Raw genomic sequence first — 23,792 nt, 5'->3', positions numbered from 1 at the left:
TCCTCTTTAGATGGGTTTTTTTTTTTTTTTTTTTGTACCAGGGATCAAACTCAGGTCCTTGCACTTGTGAGACAGGTGGTGGAACCTCTGAGCTAAATCCCTGGCCAACAATTGGAGTGTCATAAGCATATCTATTGCATTTACTTATTTATTTTTGGTACTGGGGATCGAACTGGGGACCCTGCATTTGCAAGGCAGGTGGTGGCATCACTAAGCTAAATCTCTGGTCCCGCTGCATTTTTTTTTTAATTGTTGAGTTGTAAGATTTCTTTATATAGTCAAGATACAAGCCCTTTAGATAATGGTTTGCAAATATTTTCTCCCATTCTGTGGGTTATCTTTTCACTTTCTTTGATGGTGTCTTTAGAAGTACAAAAGTTTTGTTTGGTTGTTTCAGATGAGATTTTGCTATGTTGTCTGGGCTGATCTTGAGCACTTAGGCTCAAGTGATCCTCCTGTTTCAACCTCCCAAATAGCTGGACTAGACACTATTTCAGTGTGCCTCGCTACAAGTTTTAAATTTTGATGATGTGCGATTTATTGATGTTTGTTGTTGTTGCCTGTGCTTTTGGTATAACATAAAAATCCTTTTCCAAATCCAAGGTCAGAAGATTTACCCATTGTCCCAGCATCATTTGTTGAAAAAATTATTCTTTACCTATTGAATGGTATTGGTGCCCTTGTCAAAAATTACTTGACCGTACATATATGGGTTTATTTCTAGGCTCATTCAAATCTGTTCCATTGATCTGTTTATCTGGAAGCCACCTCAGCTCCAGCAGTTTACCACCTCTGCCATTCTTCTCTTCACCATCTGGAGCCTCCCACAGGACCCCTTACTGGGACATCCCACAGCTGAATGTCATCTCCCAAGTGGCCCAAGGAGTTAATCACTTCCCGCATCTGTCAGGGTGACCACTGGGAGAGCACAGTGTGACTGGCCCCTTGGGAGGTGTGCTTTCCCTTCTCCTCCCAGCACAGGCTTCTGGCAGGGTGTGAGGTCTCATAGCAGGGCCTGTTTGTGCAGAGGCCCAGCCCCTGATTGGGTGGATGCCCTTGATCTGGGAAGGTAGGAGGGAGGGAGGGAGCATAGGACTGGAGGAGGCTTTCAGGGTGCAGAAGGGTGTGGGGTTGCCAGAGGGAAACATTCCAGGCACTAGAGGCATCTTCTCCGGGACAGCAGCTGCGGGAGGGAGAGTCCTGCATCCATGGGTAGGCGCCCAGAGGCTAGAGGACTCTAGCATTGCTAGCTTTGCCAACATGGCTTCCTTCCCTGTTTCCTTGGTGTATGTGCTGTGGATGGGTGGGGGGATTGGGTGAGTTCACCTCCTAACTTTCTGAGCACCTATTCCATGAAGTTGGGGCATGGATGTTTTAATAATGTAGTTGGTTTTTGGCTGATATATTCTCTGTGAAGAGTAAATACAACTTAGGGCAGTTAGAAACCCCTTTGGAGCGGAACAGAAAGGCTAGGAGTATCATGGGGACATGTTAGCGTATAGGAGAGTTCCGGGATTTATGGGTACTTTTAACACAATGGAGGTAGAGGACCTAAGTGAGCAGAAAGTGGTAAAGCTGCACCTGTTGAATTCTCCTATCTAAGTACTAACCAGGCCTGACCCTGCCTAGCTTCCAAGGTCAAACAAGATTGGGTACATTCAGGGTGATATGGCCGTAGACTGCACCTGTTGAATTCTGAGGAGCTGGGTCCCCTGCGGGCTGAGGGAAGAAAGAGCTCAGCTCAGATATTGAGGAGCTAACTCAGACGGCAGGGAGGGGGCCACATGGTAGTAGAGAGGCCTATGGTACAGACTGTCTCCCCTCCCCCAGAACGCCTCTGGCCTCAGAGATGTTTCTCCCAGAAGTGGCAGCCATTGCAGTGACACTATATTCATTAGGGACGTGGGAGGAGAACCCACTGCTCATTTCATGGCCTTCATCCCTTAGATCTAGTCCTTGGGCCAAATTGAGGGGAAAGCAGAGTTTTTGTAGGCTGCGTGCCCACCTCCTCCCTTTTCATTTGTCCTCCCCACTCGCCCACCCCCGAGTGGGAACAGAGCTGTGTGAGTGAGTTGGAGTTGCTCACTGCCTGAGAATTGCATCAGCCCCGCCTGGCAGGCTGGAGCGGGAGCCTGTTGCTATGGTGACCACCAGGCTTCAAACCAGTAAGAAGGATGAGGTAGTTACAGGGTGTGGTTTTCTCACCTTGTGATACTGTCATGTGATAGGCATTGGGTCTGGTGGGCCTGTATGCTCAGCCCTTCCAGGATGCGTCAGCTGCTTCAGTAAGCATGTTCCAAAAGCCATATGGACATTGGCCAGGTTGGATGTATATGACCGAGGACACAGGTGGCCACACGAGGCCCACTTGGTGCCAGACATTGCCCCCTGGCCTAGTTCTGAGAACACGGGTAAGGTGGAGATTTGACCATGTAGACCAGATTCTGGGAAAAGAGAAGGGGTTGGAAGGGGGACCACTTCCCAGAACAGAAGGCTGCTCTGAATCCCAGCCAATAAAACCTGCCCAGCCTGTGTTAGGAATTTTTTCTTAACCACTGTGCAGCACAACATCTTGCTAAAGATAACAGAGAGCTTGGCGAAGCCAGCACAGTTCTTTGATTCAGACCTCTTCTCTCTCTTTTTGTCTTCATGGGAAAGGACATAAAAGTCAGTATTCTGGGCGCAGTGAGCACCTGCTATGTGCCGGGCATTATAGTAGACTCTGTCCCATCTTTTTGCTGTATCCTTTCTTCTGTCCTGTTAGTTTAGTAGGTAGTTACCCTGAGAGTAGGGAATGCTGCCCCTGTTTTGCAGGAGAGCAAGCTCAGGGACCCAGAAAGTTGAAGTGACTTGTTTACTCAAAGAGTTAAACCTCAATCGTTGGGCTCTGAGTCCTCTGCTTTCTTGGATTCCAGGTATCCCCAGAGTCAGAAATTCTTAGGAGTCCTGTAAAGGATGGATACACTTCTATCCTCTGGTGGAAAAACCATGGCAGTTTCTCCCCTGGGGAAAAACTCAGTCTGTGCAGGGAATGGTGGGCTGAGACTGTTTCTGATTGCTGAACAGGAAGCATGAGCAATATGGGGCATGTGAGTTGCAGCCTGGGGGCAGAGAAAACTCAGGAAGCATTGGGGACATCAGGGAGGACAGTGACAAAGCCCAGACCTGGGGCATACACTAACCTTGTGATTTTGCTTGGGACCCTCTAGAGATCAGGACTAATTGTCAGATAAGTTCTCAGGGGAGATGGGTTCAGAAAAATGGTTCAGGGTAAATAAGATGTATAGAATCAGGGGAGAATCTAGCCTCTTCTACAGCCCAGAAGTCAAACCTGACTTGCTGAGCTTATGAGACATGGTAATAGTAATGAATGCTCTGCTAAGTGCACTTGAGATATATTTTCTCATTCCACCCTTAGAAATTCTGAGTTTTTATGCTAATAGTTTTTTCCATTTTGAAGACAAAACAGAGGCACAGAGAAGTTACATGACTTGCTCAAGGTCACACAGTTAGAAAGAGTTGGAGCCTGGGAATCAAGCCAGGGAGTTTGTTTCCAGAACATGAATTCTTAACCAAAATATTCTATTGCTTGTACTCTTATCTTGTGAGGAAATGGTAGTGAGTCAACTTGCATGACACCGTCCTTTGGGGAGTATGTGTGTGTGCATGCGTGCACACATGCACTATTATATCAGTAGTGGAGGGAGGGCTCAGGACTGAGCTCCTGCCTTTTTTTTTTTTTTGAGACAGGGTCTCACTATGTAGTTGAGACTGACCCGGAACTCACTATGTAGTCCAGGCTGGTCTTGAACTCACAGCGATCTTCCTGCCTCAGCCTCCCGAGTGCTGGGATTACAGGTGTGCACCACCATGCCCAGCTTGAGCTCCTGTCTATTGATGAATGCATTCTGTGTGTCTACAGAAGCCCTGCAGACCTGCATCTGTACCTGCCTACCTCTCCCTTCTTGTCTCCCTCCTTGTGTGGTTCCCAGGAAGTAGGGTAATCTGCTGCCTCTGCCTTAGAGAATAGTACATTTTTTTTAGAAGTTTAAGAAACGTTTTTTCTCCAAGTATTTATTTATTTATTTTTTGTTTGTTTGTTTTTTTGAGACAGGGTCTCACTTCACTATGTAGCTGACACTGACCTGGAACTCACTGTGTAGCCCAGGCTGGTCTCGAACTCACAGCGATCCTCCTGCCTCAGCCTCCCGAATGCTGGGATTACAGGCATGCGCCACCACACCCGGCTCTCCAAGTATTTAAATAAAACATAGACAACTATATTTAGCCTGAAAAAGAGCAAAGCAATAAAGTACAAAAGAAAACTAAAAATTGTTGTAAAATAAACTCAAATGAGAAAGTCTTACAAACCACAAATCAAGAAAGAATGGTAGGTATTGCTGCAGACCTTGTACCTGGGTTGCTTGCCCAACCCTGCCAAAGGACCCAGGGCTTCCCGGAAGAGCTCAGAGCCAAGACTGAGAGTGGACCACAGCCCTACAGGAGCAGACAGTGAGGAGGGCAGCTACCACCCATGGGGGCATCCTCTTGTGCTTCTTGTGGTGCTGGGCAACCTATGTGCTGCTCTCACAGTGTGCAGTTCCTCCAACTCCTGGGAAGGCACCAACGAGCTGGACTTCTGCTTGGTGTCTCGCCCAGGACTGGGACTGTGATGAGAAATAGCAACAACAACAATAATATATATATTTTTTATTTTGGTACCAGGGATTGAACTGGGTTCCTTGCACTCACCGAACCGCTGAGCTAAATCCCCGGCCCCAACAACAATAATATTAAAAGTCAGTGGCAGTAATAACAACCACTAACTTTATTACATGCCAGGCACTGTTCTTGGAGCTTTACCTGAACTTTGCCTGAGATTCTCAGTGCTACTATTATCTTGAAAGCGAGGACACTAAGGCATAGAGAGGTTAAATAAATTGTCCAAGGTCATACACCTAGCCTGGCTCCTGAGCCAGTGCAGTGGAAATGCTATACAGTACTATCTCCTCCTAGAGGTAGAATCTTGGTCCTGTAACCCTTTTCTTGCCCTCAGTTTGGAGCCTTACACTCATTTTTCCTGGAATACTGGGGCATAACCATTTGTCTGTGCATAGATCCTGCCTGTGAGATATGGCTTTCAATACCATTCATTCAGATCCTGGTTTCTCAGACCTTGTGCTCACATGTCCAGGAATAGAAGGGATGTTTCCAGGAACTCTCCTTGGAGCAGAGAGCTTGCCCCATTGCTGCCGCATTGGGCACCTGGTACCTATCTTCTCTGGTCTGTGGTCTCTAATCAACCTTGTTATGAGGGCTAAGTTGAGGGCGCTTGACTGGCCCTGAGCTGCCTTCCTATGAGAGGTAAGGCTGACATTGCTTATTGCCAGGTGAGAAGATGGAACTTTACAGATCTGAGTGGGAGACTTGGGAGCGTAGGAGGTCGTAGAGAGGTAGGGTAGATCCAGAGAAAGTGGTGGCATAGGGGAAGTTTCCTTTTTTGCTGTGATCTCTGGGCCATTCTGCATTCTTCCTGGGACAGTGCCCACTGGCATCACTTGGGTATAAGGACTGGAGTGAGTACCCGGGTAGTGCCTGATGCAGGCGTATGGGAGCCAACAAAAGCCTGGCGGCTGCTCCTACCTAGAAATGATCCAGGCTCTTCTTGTGTTGAGAAGTTGGCAACAAAGCAGAAATGAGCTCTGGAGGTGGATCCTGCCTTTGTAACTCAGAAATTCACTCCAAAGCCCTCTTTGAAAGCCATGGGCTATGAGCTTGGTTTAGCCCTCTTGTCTCCTGCTAATCCCCATGCAAGGGTTTCTATCTCTGATGATCCCTCCTTCCCTGTCTACTTTTTAAAAAATGTATTTTACTCTATTTTTAAAAATTGAAGTAAAAATACATATAACTTAACATTTACTGTTACAATCATTTAAAAAATGTTTAAGTTTGTGAGATAGGGTCTCCCTATGTAGTTCATCCTGGCCTTGAACTCACTATGCAGCCAAGGCTGGCCTCAAACTCATGGCAATCCTGCTGGGATTACAGGTGTGTACCACCATGCCTGGCTATCACAATCATTTCTAATTCAATGACCTTAAGTATATTCATACAGTTGTGCAGCCATTACCACTCATCTCTAGAACTCTTCTCATCTTGCAAAACTGAAACTGCACCAATTAAACAACTCCTCATTCTCCCTTACCCTTTGTCCCTGGCAATCACCATTTTACTTTCTATCTCAATGAATTTGGCCACAGTAGAATCATACAATATTTGTCTTTTTTGGGACCAGCTTATTTCACTTAGTGTAATGTCTTCAGGGTTCATCGTGTTGTAGCATGTGGCAGAACTGCCTTCCTTTTTGAGGGTGAGGGAGAAATACTGGAGATTGAACCCAGGGCCTTCACACTGAGCCATACCCCAAACCCTTTTTATATTTTTAAAATTTTGAGACAAGATCTTGCTAAATCATTAAGCAATCCTGCTATGAACATAGGTATTTCCATCTACTTTTGGGCTTGCTGCTCACATCGTCATGGTAGAACCATCCATGGAGTTATTCTTTTTTAAAAATGTAATTATTTATTTTTGAGACAAGGCTTTGCTATGTAGTTCAGGCTGGATTGAACTCACCATGTAACCCAGGCCAGCCTTGAACTCATGGAGGTGATTCTCCTGCTTCAGACTTCTGAGTGCTGAGATTACAGGTGTGCACCACCATGTCCAACTCCATGGAGCTTATTCTGGGATGGGCCCATTGACTTGGCCTGGGGAGAGTAGGGGGAGGTCACCAGGTTGGCAGGAAGGGCTTGTCCCTTTGGTGCTAGCTTTTACCAAACACTAAGCTTTTTGAACTCTTCGTATGAAACTACTTGCTGGAGAAAATTCTGGATTTCCTTCCCCTCTGTCTCCAGAAGAGGGTGCTGGGTTACTGGTTCTTTTTCAAACAGGAGGTTGGCTATGGCTTACTATGAAGCTGGCAGGGGCAGTGTTAGGAGAAAGGGATGAGCAGGAGCTGGTGGTACGGTATTAGGGCAGGCCAGTTTTGCTGTGGGACCAAATGAATCCTGACATCCTCAGGACTTAACACAAATAAGGCTGTTTCTGCTTACTGACTCATTGCAGGAAAGAAGGACCTCTGCCCTGTATGGTCATTCAGGGATCCAGGCTGATACAGGCTGCATCATCTGCAACCTGTGGCCTCTAAAGTCACTGTAGCAAGAGGAGAGAAAACAAATCGTGCATGGCTTTTCTCTGCCTTGATCAGGAAATGACATGTCACGTTCACTTACCTTTTGTTGGCCAGAACTGATATTAAATGGCCCTGCCTAACTGCAGAGCAGCTGGAAAGTATAGTCCTTGATGCATCTGTAAGGGGAGGAGGATGGGGTAGAACTGAGTGCTGGTTGTGTAGACCACACAGAGGCAAATCATTTGTGTAAGGGAAGAAGGCCCTTGAGAATCCTACTCCGGCTAAGGAGATGGTGGCGGGTGGATTTGTGTGTCACTGACTTGTAGGAATGGCAAAATCATTATTATCTTCATCATGTGCCAGGTACTGGGATGAGCTTTTTATGAGCATATTCTCATGGAATCCTCACAAACCCAGGGCCACACACCTGTAAGTGGTGGTTGTGCTTGCTGATAAGTGGTGGACCTATGGAAATGCATCAAAGATGGCGGGGCCATAGGAGGTGGGTGTGTCTATGCACAGTGGGTGTCTATGTATCCACACAAGCACATGAGGATATGGGCAAAAAGCAGACACGAGCTGGCTGGGCTTCATCTTTCCCCAGCTCGGCCCTTACCTGGCTTTGCACCACCCTGGAGAAAGGTGATGTTGGCATCCAAGGAGTCAGCTGATTAACTTGGGTGAGTTCTTTCCTCTCATTTTGGAACAGGCAAAATTACCAGCACTCTGGAGCTGAGGGAGGAAAAGGTGAATTTGTTTATTTTTCCAGTAATGGGGATTGAACCCAGGGATATTCTCCCACTGAGGTGCACTCCCAGCCCTTTTGTTTTACTTTATTTTGAGGCAGAGTCTTGCTAAGCTGTCCAAGCTGGGTTCAAACTTGCCTCAGCCTCTTGAGTAGCTAGGATTATAGACGTGGGCTACTGAGCCCAGCCAGCTGAAGGAAGTGAATTTTGAGGGATTCTTTTTATTTTCAAGTGAATAGTTTATTCAGAATTAAATGAGGATATAAAATGTGATGTAGTACAAGTTAAGACACTCAAAATGGGCATAATGGTACTACTCACAAACAAAAAAATGAAATCTTGCTTCAAAAATTATAAGACAAAAGAAAAAGCAATTTCATAATTATAAAGGTTTTTTGTGCAAAGCACTAAAAATAACCCCCAACCCCAGCCATCCAATAAACAAAAAGCTACCCGAAAAGATGTCCATACTAACATATTAACCACAATATAATCATTCATGGAAAAATAACACATTAATTAATCAATGGATTAGATGAAATAACAGTTTAAAATACTGAAACAGACCACAATGATTTCAGATGACAATTGAAGATTCACTCATAGGGTAATATGGACTAAATGTTGAGAGATAAGATATGTAAATATAGATTCCATTAATTTATTTCATCATCTTCTGATTATAAAGCTTAGAAGCTTAGAGAATCTGAAAAATGCATATAAAATTTGTCATACTCCATTTGTGTTCCTAGAAATAACTATAGTGTCATATTTGCAATTAGTAAAGAGCTCTATTAAAGCACTTTAATGTCAGGATTTGACTTCTTAAATAATAATCACAATTTATATCATAGGAACAGCAGAAATGCATTTACTTTGATTAACTCTTATTCAGTGCTCTATGTACAATTAAGGGGTCAGTTACAGACTGAATAAAATGTGAAATAAGGGTGAATTTATACATTGTGAAGGGAAACATCCTCATTTACAAAGACCAAAGTGGGTAAAAATCTTTCCTTGACCTCTGAAGAAGCTGAGTCAACAAGTAGATTGCTAAGCAATAATGCATGTTTCTATACCAAGATACTTGAATATGCTTCATGGAAAAGACAGTTTTACATTGAAAAACAGGAATGACATTTTATGGAACAGTAATTCCTTGAGGGATTCTTTCATAGCTCTGTCCAATAGTAGAAATTCTTCCTCCCTAGTGCTGAGGATTAAACTCAGTGTCTCCCGCACGGTAGACAAGCATTTTACCAGTGAGCCCCAGCCCCAGCCCTAATAGTATAACTATTTGTAAGCTCTTGGGTAGGTGGGGGTCTGGGTAGAGAGCCAGCAGCTTGAGCTGAATGCCACAGAGTGGCTTCCCGGTGTCAGTAGATCAAGGCTTGTCTGTGGGTGCAGGTGTGAGGGTGTGAGTGCATGCAGGTTGCGAAGGCCCTGGTGGACTTCTGCAGAAAGGTGGGGGCCTGGAGCATTTGGCTCTGGGGTTGAAGGGAGCCTGTGGGTAGATGGCAGGGTCCATGTTGGTTCTGGTCCTGGCTATCGCCAACCTGCAGGGCCACTTCAAGACTCTTACTGACCCTTCTGGACTTTATATTACTTATCTGTTTTCTGAACTGTCCCTTTCTGCTCCTCAGTGCTAGATTAAGAGTCATTTAATTTTTCATGAATACCCTAAGGAGTCTTGAAACCATATATGGAAGAGGGGCTCTGAAGAGCCTCCTCAGGGGGGTGATAAGTGCGCTGCATTTGAAGGTTGTGATCGTAATGTCCCCTTGATTCTCCCTAGTCATCACCTCCTGGCTGCTCCCTCTTCTGTGGCTCTGGGGCTGAGCGGCATTTCCCACAAGGGAAAAGAGAAAGAAAAGCAGAGCCTTAAATCAAATCAGTCCAGGTTCATTACTTGTTATCAATTCTTGAGAAGGTTCAGTGGGGAGGCAGGAAAGCAGGTTAAAGCTGTTGAACTTCAGTAGGGGTTAGAACTCCTGTAGGATTTGTCAGAGTGACCGTCTGGCCCCCAGACCCTAAATAATTGAATTGTCCATTACTGGAAGAGGTTAGGGGGAGTTTTAGGGGATCCTGTCAGCCAGCCAGCAGTTAGTTATTGAGCTTGCGCTGGGTGAGAACACTGTCCTGGGAGCCATTCTTGCCTTCCAGACTCCTGCCACCTAGTGCGGAAACCGGAGTATACCAGGGCCCAATGGATAAAAGACTTTGTGTGGCGCTTTTGTTGTCTGATTGATCACGTGCTTTATTGTTTGTGAAATGCTCTTTTTATTTGGAGTCCCATTGCTCTTCAGAGCAGCCCAGTGAGATGGGCAGGGCAGCTGTGCTGTCCCCATTTTACAGACAAGGAGTTACCCTATCAGAAGTCATGTGGAGCTGGGACCAGATCTGTCTGACTCCTTGCCTGGCCCTGGTCTCATAGAATCCTACTGACTGGCAACAGACTACTGGTAATGGAACTACAGGTGTCATGTACTGCTGGGGGTCCATTGCTGTTACTGCATCCAGTACATAATACCTTAGGCGACAATGGTTGAATGACTATGGCCTATTTACACATACAGTTTGCTACCCATAATAGAAGATCATCTGGCCATTCTGCAGCATCAGTCTGGCATGTTCAAGTGGGCATGCAGCTGCCTTTCCTTCAGAGTAATTAGGGACTTTTTCAGGTGAGGAATTGTGTCAAAGTACAAAAGGGAAATTGATTTGGTTAAAAGAGCAGGATTTAGTTGGGATTCATTTGTTATTAGCCTGGTGGCCTTGGATGAGACTCAGAGCCATTTTGAGACTCAGTTTCCCTTCATGTATATTGGGGAGAGTAATAGCTCCTCTAATGACTTCTCCTGGTTGTAAGGATAAAAGAAGATCCCAGCTGTGGGCTTGCTGTGTACACTGTAATACCAGGTGTAGATAAGAGCCAGCATTTCTGTACATCTCTCAGAGACTGGTGAAGCCTCTCCCTTCTCTGCCCAGTGCCTTGTGGCACACTCCATCCCCTTTCTTTCTGCTTCTTCCTCTTCTGCTCATGTCTAAGTCCTGAGGCTCCTTTATTTTGGGCTTTGGAGTCCTGGGCTTCTCTAGGTGACTAGTCTCTGCCTCCTTTCCCTCCCCAAGGGATCCTGGAGGTAGATGAGTAGATCATATCTCCATGACAACCAGAGAAGCCTTGCTGCACCCCTGCAGGATTAATGGGTGAGAGGTTGTGACTGTTCCCAGCAGAGAGGGTGAAGCCAGAACTGAGAACTGTAGTGATTTCTGCTGTACGTCCAGGAATGAACAGTTCCTTTGCTACGGTGTCCGGCTGGCCCTGTGTTGGGTTGCTGCCTGGCTCCAGACAGCTGAAGGCCTCAGGATGAAGGTGAGGGCCACCTTGTGGTGTAAGCAGCTGCTATAGATGGAACCCAAGTGAATGAGCCACTGGCTGCCCTGCCTGCCTGCTCATAATGTATGATCAAAGCATATTTTTATTTGCTTTTTTCTTCTCTCTTCCTAGGCAAACCCCACAGACCCTCAAGACTTGGTTCAAGCCTCACATCTTACAAGTGGCCTTCCCTGTAGTTAGTGAATTGATTGCATGATGTCTGATTGCTTGATAGGATTGTTCGATAGTCTTCATTCCACTGGGCTTTCAAGGTTCTTGTCTTAAACTGGTAGGTCTCAGCCTTCCTAGATAGTAGAATTGCTCAAGGAGCTTTGCCAGCCCTGATGCTTAGGCCATCTCATACTAATTCAGTCTCAAGGGTGGGAGCCACACATCAGGATCTCCATAGCCCTAGGAGATTCCAGCATGCTGTGAAGGTATCTTAAAACTCAAGACATAAACTCTGTTGGCCCTTGGTGCCTTGTTTCATTCTGAGCCTATTTAATGGAGGTTGACTGATTAACAACTGGTCTGCTGATGGAAGAAGGTTTTCTGGAGCCTTAACACAGCTGTAAATTGCCAAAGCCCTGGTTTTGTTTTCTAAGTATGGGGAGATCCTTGAGGTACTTAGTTCTCAGGAGAGACCAAGGTTATAGTGATAACACCTACTGTTGATTGAATGCTTGCTCTAGGCCACGTGCTTTGCATTATATTTTCTCATTCACCCAACAAAAACCTCAAGAGGTATAGGCATTGTTTGCTAGACTCACTTTACAAATAAGCAAACCGAGGCTCAGAATGGCTAAGGTTGACTTCTCACATGGGAAAACTGGGGAGAGGGCCTGAGTCTGACTCCAAATCCTATGCCCTTGCCCATCGTGCTGCTGTGGTCCCCTCTGCCCTCTTTCATCCGTCATAGCAGGACTTAGGTGGCTTCTCCTAGAAGAAAGATGCTGCTCCCCAGGACACCTCATTTTGATGGTGGGCCATGACTAAGGACTCCCAGAGGTATCATCTGGGTCAGCTGGGGTCATCTGGTCCCCAAAGGTGCCAGCCCCACTCTTTCCTATGCCTTTTTGGCTTCAACTCAGCTTCATCCTACATTTTCAAAAACAACTGTGCCAGATCCTTTTAACCTACTTTATGTTAATGTCATTCTCACAAGCACCCTGTGACATGGTATTGTTATCTTCATCTTAAAGATGAAACACTGAAGCTCAGAGAGGCTGTGACTCACAGAGGCCCAAAACCAACCAGTTGAGAATCCAGAGCTGGCATCCAACCCAGACCTCTTGGCTCTGGGGCAGGTCAGCTCTGGTGCTGGTGAGAGAGCTGGGACACTTGAGCTCCTTGGGGACTTGGTTTGCATAAGGTTAAGGGGAAGCCAAGGAGGAGCAAACAGCCGAGGGTAGAGGAGACTATGAAATTGGGTTTGGATGTGAAGGACCTGAGAGTCACTGCAGAAACTGCCAGCCTCAGAACACATAGTAGGAATTGAGTAGAAATCTGGATAGCCAGGTGGCTGCACCCTTAGAGGCTGCAGGAAGCCAGGTCTCACTCAGACTCAGGGTGAACCCTGTATTTGTACAACAGAGTGGGCAACCATAAGCCACTGAAGGTTCCATTTAGAGCAGCACCATGTGGGGAGGGTGGGCAGGTGACTTGACCTGGGCTTAGCCCTGGGTATGTGACTTTATGGACCTCTGTCTTGGTGTCAGCTTTGTGATTGGGAAATCACTGTGTCATTCAGAATGAGGAAGGATCCAAACATCCTCTTGTTGCAAGCAGGCAGTAGCCCTTGTACAGGAAGGAAGCTGCCCTCTGGTCCATTTCCCTGGGAGAAGCATCTCCCGCTCTGGCTCTGCTCTGGGGTTGACTTGTCCACCAACCCTCTCTGGACCTTTCTTAGGAACCCTGGACCTCTTAGAAGAGTAATACATCCCTTTTCTCATGGGCCATATGTACTCTCCCACGACAATGAATTGGCCTTTGGTTGCTCCTAGGGTCTTGGAGTACTGTCCCAAAGTCCCCAGTGTCCTCTGAATTCTCAAACCAGTCTGGACTTCAGGAGAGAGATGTGAGCTGGAAAAAAAAATGTATCAGTTGTAAATATGTAGAAGGAAGCCAGGAGACTGTATGAGACACTGACAGGGTGAGAGAAGAGAGGCAAGAGGTCCAGGCTCCAAGGTATGGCCCAGTGAAAAGGGCTGAGGAGACAAGAGGACCCAGTGCAAGAGCTGTGATGTGGCGTTGCCGAGGAAAGGAAATTCCAGCAGCATGGTGTCCAGGAAGTCAGGTGACACAGTGATTCTGGAAGAAAGAGTGGTCTTCCATCTTGAAGGCTGTTGGGAGCGAAAGGAGGACCGGGAATCTACCATGTTTTGACCTAAAAGACTCCAGAGGGTGACACCTCGCCTTTGGGTGTTAGGTGAATGGTGCTTGCCTGTTGTTTCATTGGGTTCTGACTTTGTCACTCCCATGAGAACTGGGTGAGAGGTTTGGGCTCATTCTTTTTTCTTTTTCTTTTCTTTCTTTCTTTCTTTCTTTCTTTCTTTCTTTCTTTCTTTCTTTCTTTCTTTCTTTATTTTTTTTTTTTTTTTTTTTTTTTTTTTTTTTTTTTTTTTTTTTGGTACTGGGGATTGAACTAGGGACCTTGCTCTTGCGAGGCAGGTGGCAGCAGCACCACTGAGCTAAATCCCTGGCATGAGGGCTCATTCTCAGAGACATGGTGCATTTTTGTTTCAGCCTGGTCTTCCCTCTGTAACAGCCAGTCCAGATTATACAGCTGTTCTTTTCAAGTACAGTTTGAGATAATGACATTATTGTAAATTTTATGGCAACTTTTATATCAGATAAACCAACCCTGCTCCTATCATCCCCAAAAACATAATCTGGCCCAGGTGGTACCCCAAGGAGTAGAAGTTGAGTTTTGCTGCTTGGTTCCCTCATTCAGGGTCACCAGGCTTCCAGATCCACAGCTCTAGAGATGATGCATGTCTGGCAATCTGGTCATCCTTTCTGTCCATAGGACCTTTGATCATCCAGGCTCAGAGGACCCCTTTCCTGGCTGTGCTTTTCATAAATTCTCCCACCTCCAGTCTTTTCCTTTTCATTCCACCACTGTCACCCTTGACGACCTGTATGAGGACTATCTTCTCCACTATAAATTATCAAATGTACCTTGCCTAGCTTAATTTCTCTGAAGCTACCTTGTTATTTTGACTTTTGTGACCCTTTGGACCTGAGCTTCAACCCTATCAGTCTGTACTCACCAGTGCCCTGAGGAGAACTAGTGCTCTTGTGCCTGGTTCTGTATACTTGGACCTTTCGGCCAGCAGGCCTCTTCCTCCTCTACACCCTTCAACATAGGTTGTTTCTTCTACTCTTGCATCCCTTGAGAGCAGTCTTCCTGTTCTTTCTATTTATATGGCTTCTACATATGAGAATGGTTAACAGCACAGGTCTTAGCATCAGACTATTCATGTTTCTTTTGTTTTTCTACTTAGCCATTAAACGTTGGACAAGTAGCTTAACTCCCTACACCTTCATTTCCTCAATTGTAAATTAAAATCATAATAGTACAACTTATTTGTTTCTTTTTTGTTTGTTTGTTTTTTGAGACAGGGTCTCCCTATGTAGTTGAGACTGACCTGGAACTCACCATGTAGCCCAGGCTGGTCTCGAACTCACAGCGATTCTCCTGCCTCAGCCTCCCGAGTGCTGGGATGACAGGCATGCGCCACCACGCCCAGCAACTTATTTGTTTCTTAAAAACGTTTTTTAAATGTACCAATCTTAAACATACAACGAAATGAATGTGTATCTCTTTGTGTAACCCAAATCAAGACATGGAACATTGCTGTTACCCCTTAGTCAATATACTTCCTCTCCACAGTCCATCTCCAGCTGTGAACTTCTCCTGCCATCCATTCATTTTGCCTAGTGTGTGTGTGTAAGGGGATTGGGGTGTGGGTAGTGGTAGTGGTGGTGGTGGTGATGTGGCGGGGAGGTTTCAAACCCAAGGCCTCATGCATGCTAGGAGAATGCTCTGCTACAGAGCCACACTCTAACCCTGGCCTGTTCTTTTTTGTTTTGTTTTGGGGGTACCGGGGATCAAACTCGAGGCCATGTGCTTGCATAGCGGCAGCAAAACCCCTGAGCTAAATCCCCAGCCCACCCTGGCCTGTTCTTGAACTTCTTACAAGTTGAAATCCTATGATGTGTCTTTTTTTGTGCTGGGCTTCTTTTGTTCCTTATCATGTTTGTGAGATTTACCTGTCCATTTTTTTCCCCTGACCTGTTCATTCTTGCTGTACAGGTGACAGTTCCTGTGTGTAGAGCATGGGAGATCCTCGAGGGCATGGACAGCTCTCTGAAGACTTTCAGTGCTGCTTTGGTGGGAATGATGGTCAGGCCTTGGCTTCCCTTGGTGTCTCTCCCCTTCACACTTTCATTAGTTCCCAGGCAGAAAATAAAGTTCTCCTCTGCAATCAGCCTCTGTATCATCCCTTCTGGGACAGCAGGAACAGCCCGCAGCAGAAAGTTAACTGTGTTCTGCATCTGATGGTTCTTGGAGGGCCCAGGAAGATGCCCCAGCATCTGTCTGGGGGTTGGGGGGGGTCCCAGCATGTTTTTCTTGTCGTGTCCACTGGCCGGTCATGGGTGTGGGACAGTCTCGGGGGATGTTGTAAACAGCCAGACCCCCATGCCATTGGGCACTGCTTCTTCCCCTCTGCTCCAAGCAGCGCCCTGGATGGCAGATGTGAAAGCTGTCATTTGAGTTTGAACGTACCCCCCACCCACAATTTCTCGGTCTTGCCTGAAAGGTCCATGTCACCAGTCCCCATGGCTGTTCCTCTTGGCATCTGTCCTGTCACCCCTAGGACACAGGCTCCATCATGATCTTGGAATAGGCAACCTTATATTCATATGGAGTTCCTTGTCTGAGTAACTCCAAGGAGGTCTGTAGGTCTCAGGTTCTGCCTGCAGAGGACTGTGCACTGAGAATTATCTACAGTCAGAATTTTTTGTTTTGCTTTGTTTTTTGGTATCAGGAATCGAACTCAGGACCTCATGCTTGCCAGGCAGGCACTATGCCTCTGCACTAAATCTCCAGCCCTAGAGTCAACATTTTTAAGTAGTGCTATGGCTTGCAGGACTTGAGGTCATGGGCTGGGTCAGCAGACTCCTCTGAGTCCTGCCTGCTCTCAGCTCTACTCCCGAGGCCCTCGGCGAGGTGGCCTGTGCCTACCTCTAGCGCTGTCACCTCACCCTTCTGCTCACTCCGTGTTCCAGCCATGCCTGGCTATTTATAGTCCGCTTAAGGAGCCCTGCTGTTTCATACTTTGTGCCATTGCCAAGCCTCCTCCTGTTGCTTAGAACTCTGCTCCCATCCCTCACCCGCCTGCCAAGCACCCACACATCTTTCAGGAGTCAGTAATATTAATAATAGCGGCTAAGATTTATTGGGTGCTTACTATGTGCCGAGGGCTTTGCATGAATTATCCAGCTGGAACCCCAGTGGCCCTGTGGACCCCATGCCTTTGTCTTCCACCTGTTCACGTTCATTTGTTTCACTGTTATCTATTGCTAAGTGGCTGCTTTGTGCCAGGCACTCTTCTGGGGGCACAGGGAGGTTGGGAAGTGGGTAGAATATGAGCTGGAATGTGTGCCATCTGGCCTCAGGGTCCTTGCTCTTAGCTGCACTGGTCTGCCATCTCCCTGCGTTGCTTCTGGCCATCTCCCCACCCCACTGTTACCTGCTCCCTGTTCTCTGCCTCACTGTGCCTCTGAAGTTTTGTTGGTGATTGGACTACAAAGTTATCACTTAGAAATGTGTTCATTTTAAGTAGCAGAAACCCCAGGATATAGGGTCTTATATTTCCTGCTTAGCAAGAAATGAGGTGGGCTCTTTCTAGTGCAGCTCAGTAGCTCATCAGCATCAGGGAAATATGTCTTTTTTCTTGTCTTTTTCCTCGTGGCAGCATTATGGCCACTGTAGCTCCAGTCATCACATTTGAGTTCAAGGCAAGAAATCCTCTTGTAATCACCACAGTAAAATGCCTTGCCAGAGGCCTTGGCATACTTTACTTAGGTCTGATTGGCCAGAAGGTTGCTAAATGGCCATTCCTGGTTATAAAAGAAGCAGAAAACCAAGGTAATATAAACAGGGAAGAAGAAAGAAGGGTATGTGGATATTGGGCAGAAGATAAGCAATGTCTGCTAGTGTCCTAGAGAGTAGAGACTATTAAAGTTCTTCTAGGGCTGGGGGGATTTAGCTCAATGATACCACACTTGCCTTGCAAGTGCAAGGTCCTGAATTTGATCCCCAGCACTAAAAAATTTTTTTTTCTTCTTCTAAACTCTCAGAACCTGAATGTTTTTATATTGTTTGGTGTTGTGGCCATCATGTTTTCTTCTGTCTACATACAGACCTTTTCCTTTTTTTCCAAACATAATACTGTATATTACTGTTACTAACCTTTTTCATTTAACAAGATGATATACATCATTCATATAATTTTAAATAGCTGTATATTATTCCATCATTAGACATATCATAGTTTATTCAACCTATTCCCTATTAATTATTGAGGTTGCCTTAAATATTTTATAATCAAGCAGCTCTGTGATTAATAACCTTGTAATTTTATTTTATGTACATTTATAATTAATATTTTATGACACTGGCTTACATTAAGCTGTACCAACTAAAACATTGATATCAGTTGGCCAATTAACTCTAGAAAAGCTCTGTTGATTTTATATACCCTATAAGAGCTTCTGAGAGAGCCTGCCCCATGACAGCTCTGGATAGTATTATTTTCCAATTTAATTTAATTTAATTTTGTTTGCAATACTAAAGATGGAACCCAGGGCCAAGAATCTTACCATTGATCCTGGGTACTTAATATTATTTTTAAATCTTTGCTGATTTGATAGGAAAATTACAACAAAGAAGTAGTTGCATTTTCTTCAATTACAAGTCAGATTAACATTTGGAAAACTGTGTATGTTCTGTGAACACTTGTAGTTCTCCTTTTTAGTTTTGTTGTTGTTGTTGTTTTTATTATTGTTTTTATACCAGGGATCGAACTTGGGTCCTTTTGCTTGCGAGGCAGACGGCAGAACTACTAAGCTAAATCCCTGGCCTCTCTTTTTAGTTTTTGGCGCATGTCCTTTGCTCATTTAGAACGTTGAGATAAGCAGTTCTTTTCCATTGTTTTATAAAAGTGCTTTGTCTAGTTATCACCCTGTGAGGAACACAGGAAAGTTCATAGGAGAGGGTGCCTCTGAGCTAGATTTAAATCCTCACGACAGGGGTGGCGAGAGAGTGTTCTATGTGCCGCAGCAGCAAGTGCAGAGGTTCGGTGGAGAGCACTGTGTGTGTGTTTGGGAGTTCATTTTCGAGGGCTGCCATCACAGACTACCACAAAATCGGTGGCTTAAACAACAGAAATTTGTCTTCTCACATTCTGCAGGCTGGCAGTTCTAAGGAAAGCTAGGTGGTGCCCTTCTTCCCAAGCTGGTTGGGGAGAGGTCTTGCTTGCTGCTTTCAGCATCTGATGGCTACAGGTGTCCTTGGTCTGTGGCCGATTCACTCCAGGCTCTGCCTTTGTCACCTCCCCATCTGTTTCTTCCCCATCTCTTTCTCGTGAGGACACATTATGATTTTAAGATCTGCGCAGTCTAGGGTGGTCTCATCTTAAGATCCTTAACTTGATTACATGTACTGCAATGACCCTTTTTCCTGTAAAGTAGAGGCAGGTAGCAATCACAAAGGGCCTTGGGCTGAGGAGGTTAGGCCGTACCATTGAAGTGAATGGGAAACAGAGGAGAGACCTGATCAGGTTTGCAGCCTGGCTGTTGTGGGGAGAATGTTGGAACTGTAAGAGTTGGTGAGGGAAAGAAGGAAGAGGGGGAGAAGGGATATTTCAGGGTATAAGAGACGAGAGGCAGGAAGAAGGAAGAACCTTGAAAGACTTGTAGGTTGCGTATTGGAGTGATCCTGTGTATTAACTTCAGGAAAAGTTTGTGACTGAGGTTCCTGAGGATAGAGAGGTCCAGGAAATAATAAGAGATGGATCTGCAGGCCAGATGTCTCTCTGGAGTATAAATACAGTTTGGGAGAGGAAGTAAAGGGAGGCTGGAGAACGCTACTCCCCCACCGTCATTCTATCATGAAAAATATCAAACACGGGGAAGAGTTGAAAGAATTGTACAGTGAACTTCCATTTACCTGCTACCACGAGTCTGTAATTACCATTTTTCTACACTTGCTTCATCTCGCATCCATCCACCTACCCATCCCTATTCCATCTTATCTTTATATATTTTAGAGTAAGTTGCCAACATCATTATGCTTCGACACTTCAGCGTGCATATTATTAACTAGAGTTCAATATTTAGTCAACTGCACAAATCCCAAGTGTACCACTTGATAAATTGTGCTGGATGTATCCACCTGTGTTCTCCAAATCATTGTCAAGATGTAGAATGAATGATTCTATAGGCTCAGAAAGTTCCCCTGTGCCAGCTAGAGTCAACTCCTGTCCCCACCCCACCCCTAGAGGCAGCCACTGTTTGGAGCCTCCCTCCCCCACAGCCATAGATTAGCTTTGTCTGCTCTAGGTCTTCATGTAAGTGGAAGCAAACAGGATTTGTCTTCTGTATCTGGCTTCTTTCATTTGGTATAATGTCTGTGAGAGTCATTTATCTCGTTGCTGAGAGGTAGTCTGTTTTAGGAAGTTATGAGGGGTCCAGGGATTTAGCTCAGTGGTTCTGCCGCCTGCCTCACAAGTGCAAGGTCGCAAGTTTGATCCCTGGTACCAAAAAAAAGAAAAAAGAAAAGCTATGAAGAACACCAATTTTAAAATTTCTAATTGATTGATTGATTGATTTAGCAATACTGGGGTTGAACCCAGGGTCTTTGCACTGAGCTACATCCTCAAGTCCCTCCCCCACTTTTGAAAAGTTTTTTGAGGCAGGGTCTCACTAAGTTGCCCGCTCTGGGCTCAGACTTGTGATCCTCCTGCCTCAGCCTCCTTGGTAGTTGGGATTACAGGTGTATGCCAGTGTTCCATGTTGCCACTGTGCCGCCTGGCAGGGAAACCAATTTTTAAGGGGTGGGAAGAGAAAGATTTCAAATAAGGAGATTGAGAAAAACAGTGAAGATAGTGGTGGTAGCAGTGGCAGAAGTAAGTAGCAGTGGTTTAAATAGCATCAGCATTTTTTATTTTCCATTCTCATGTAGTACAAGTCCAGAGACAGACCATCCTGGGGTGGTATGGAGGCTCCATTTTGTGCCATCAGTGACTCAGGCTCCTAACCGTCTGCTCAGCTACCTTCAGTGCTGGCTTCTATCTTCAGGGTCATGTCATGGTTCATTATAGCTGCTTGAGCTCCAGCCATCCCACCAACTTTCCCACCTGGCAACAGAAAGAATAGCGAGGACAGAGGGGAGTTTATCTCTTGTAGTAGCTTTCCTCATAGCCCTACACATACTCACTTGACACCTCATAGATGAGGGCTTAATCACATGACCCACATCACTAGGTTAATTAGCTTTTCAACTAGCCACTGGGCACACTGATGCTCCACATAAAGTGAGGTTTCTGTTACCAAGAGAGAAAATGGAGTTGGCTCCCAGGAGGTTCATCTGCCTTCTTTCTTTAAGACCTGGTGGCCAAGCCAGACTCTAGTCAGCATTCCTACCTGTGGCCTTCCCAGACCAAAGCTGGTACGTGGCAGATTTCCCTCTTCTCCAGGGCCTTCTTGGATGCTTGCCTTCTCCATCTTGTCTACAGCCCTTTTCCTGGTAGGTACTTCCTGGGCCCTCGGGATCCTGTGGCGGCTGGGGGTGAAAGAGGAATTGTCTAGGAATACTTGTAGAGAGCTCTGTGAGCGCATTACCCACCTTGCCCCCTGCCCTGAACCCCTTGGGTTGGGACCTTATCCTGGGGCTCCCTAGGTCCCCTCTCTGGTCAGCTTCTGTCGGGAGGCTGGGGAGGAGGATTTCTCTGCCATGAGATTCAGAGGGACAAGGATGACCCTTGTTGGAGATAGGCAGACAGACTGGCAGGTGTCTCTGAGACCAGTGTGACCTTGTCTGTGAATTGGGGAGAGTAAGAAGCTCCGCACAGAGATGGGGCTAGAAGAGCAAGACATGGCAGGGCCCATGGTCATCTTCCCTCAAGTAGTGATGGGCAGCTAAGCCCTTCCCAGCCTGTATGGGTACCAGGCTGTGTGGTGCAGGGAGCCAGGCCAGCATCTCTGTTGCCCCTGGTACAAGCCCTGCTCTTGGGCACACCTGGATGGCGAGGGCTCTGTTTCTATGACCCTGCATCTTGTTCAGCATGTAGGAGAGTTGGTGTGGGCTACTCGATTCTCAACGGTTGGCCAGGGCACGGTCCATCATGGCTCACTTCCTCCTGCTCTCATGCCAGCATTCATAAGGCGCTGAAGCCTCATGGAGGAGAGGTGGAGATAGTATGGTATCTTGGGTCCCTCCTGTGCCTGTTCAAGTGAGCCGGTCTCCCCAGGCAGCCAGGCCTTTTGCACTGCCAGACTCTGCAGAGAAAATGCTGCAGTCCTCCTTTCTCCTGCCTCTATGAGATACCACGGTCAACTCACCTTCTGCTGGCTGCAGAAACACATGTCCTTCAGGGCAATAGGCGCTGTTTCCCAGATATGTGGAATGCATGAATCTCCGTGGCTGTGGTGTCGCTTGAGCTCAAGGTTCCTCCTGTGCATGCCTTTCTTGGGGGAAAAAATAGCCCACATTCCCTACAGCTTAATGGGCTGTCAGCTCAGAGTCTGGGAGTGGAAGGTAGCAGAAGCAGGTGCAGAAAGCCTGGGGGAACTCTTGGCTGCCAAAGGGCCAGATTGGATTGGACTGAGTGTGGCTGTGGCCGGGTGCCCTGGTGACCCGTTGACACTATTCTCAGGCTGCTGGCTGTCCATTGTTGTGACGGAGGAGGAGGAGGAGCCAGGGCCCTCAGGGATAACTTGGCCAGTCCTGGCTAGGGCCTGGCTCCGACCTCAGGCCTGAGAGGAATGAAACGTTCCTCTGCTCATTCATTCGTGCTGCACACATTTACCGAGCACCTGCCACATGTCAGCCATGGGTGTTGGCCCATGGCGATGGGTGGGATGCCCAGTCCCTGCCCCAAGGGCTCAGGGACTAAGAGGCAAAATGAATATGGATACCAGAAGGCCATGTACTGTGGGGGTGCTGAACTGGAACCCCAAGGAGGAAGTGGTGTCTGACCAGATAAAGGGAAAGGCCCAGCCAGCCTTTGCCTTGACCCTGGGCTCAACCCCAAGATACTGGGCCTGCGCCTTCCATCTGGAAGATGCTCAGGACTATCTAAAACATGGATGTGGCTATCAGGCAGTCCAGTGTGCAGAAGAGACCACCACATCCCCCGAGGCTACCTTGGAGCGCAGGGGCACTGGTATGGTGATCTTTGTGTCCCTCCTGCATCTACTACAGCACCAGCTCATGTTTTTCTCCTGAGGCTGTGCTCTTGGTCCCTGCTCAGTGATGGATTAGAGAGGTGTTACCATCCTGTCCAGGCACAAGAAGATGCAACATCAGCTTGCTAGAAGCAGGATTGCCACGCACTGCCAAGCTCTTTCCATTCCAGGGGTGGCAGTTCTGGGCTGGCTAAGAGGTAGAGGTAGGGGGCAGTTTGGGAGGGTCCCTTACACTGTGCAGGACAGACCTTCAGGTGGGATGTGATGCAGGGAACTTTGTGGCCACCCCTGTATCCCTTTCAGTGCAAAGCCCTGTCCCCAATGGGCCCAGCCAACTGGCCCAGGAGGGATATCTCTGCGTGGGCGCCAGAGCCCCAGTGGTGCTGGCAGCACCAAGGGGGTTAATGCAGCTTGTCTTCCTGTTGCCTTCCCTTCCCTCCTGCTCTGAAGGAAGCCTACATTGGAATTATAGACATAAGTGCCTGCTTTTGAGGAGTCAGCTGTTCACTGTGTCCCTGCCGGGCCTGGGTACAACCCTCTCGCCCACGTCTGCCTGCCTTGGGTTCTGTCCTGCACATGGGGCCCCGTTCAGAGTGGTGAGGGCCCCCGGGGACATTTTCTCAACCCCCACCCCCAAACCCGCACTGCCCCACCACAGAGAGATTAGGCTCAGTGTACAAGTGGTACCCAAGGGGGAGGGGCCGAGGAAGTGACATCGCTTGGCCCGCCCCCGCCTCTTTATTCCCTATAAAAAGCAAGATGGTGACTCAGAGAAGGACAGTTGGAAGCGTCCTGCCTCCTGCTCCCACTGTTAATTTTTAGACGTGGAATTAGGCAGGAGGCAAGGGAAACAGCAGCTTGAAATACGAGGCTGACATGCTATTAAGCGGGTGGCGATAGAGGAGCCGTTGCTGCGACTCCCAGCAGCCTCTGACTGAGTGAAGCCCGGTGCCTGCTGGCGCTCCCAGCCCCTTCCCAGGCCCGGGCCTCTGTGCAG

The 23,792-nt window shown here is 46.9% G+C and overlaps 1 protein-coding gene across 1 annotated transcript in view; it reads left to right on the top strand.

Moving 5' to 3' along the window:
- The window catches only part of Abr (ABR activator of RhoGEF and GTPase), a 150,936-nt gene that overhangs the window by 28,360 nt on the left and 98,784 nt on the right, over positions 1 to 23,792 (top strand). The gene's annotated exons all lie outside the window — the stretch shown is intronic.

The sequence above is a fragment of the Fukomys damarensis genome, unplaced genomic scaffold (assembly GCF_012274545.1).
Source record: "Fukomys damarensis isolate Sample0158 unplaced genomic scaffold, DMR_v1.0_HiC HiC_scaffold_13, whole genome shotgun sequence".
Classification (NCBI taxonomy): Eukaryota; Metazoa; Chordata; class Mammalia; order Rodentia; family Bathyergidae; genus Fukomys; species Fukomys damarensis.
Note: the sequence above shows the minus strand (reverse complement) of the source record. Positions and strands in the feature narration are given on the sequence as shown.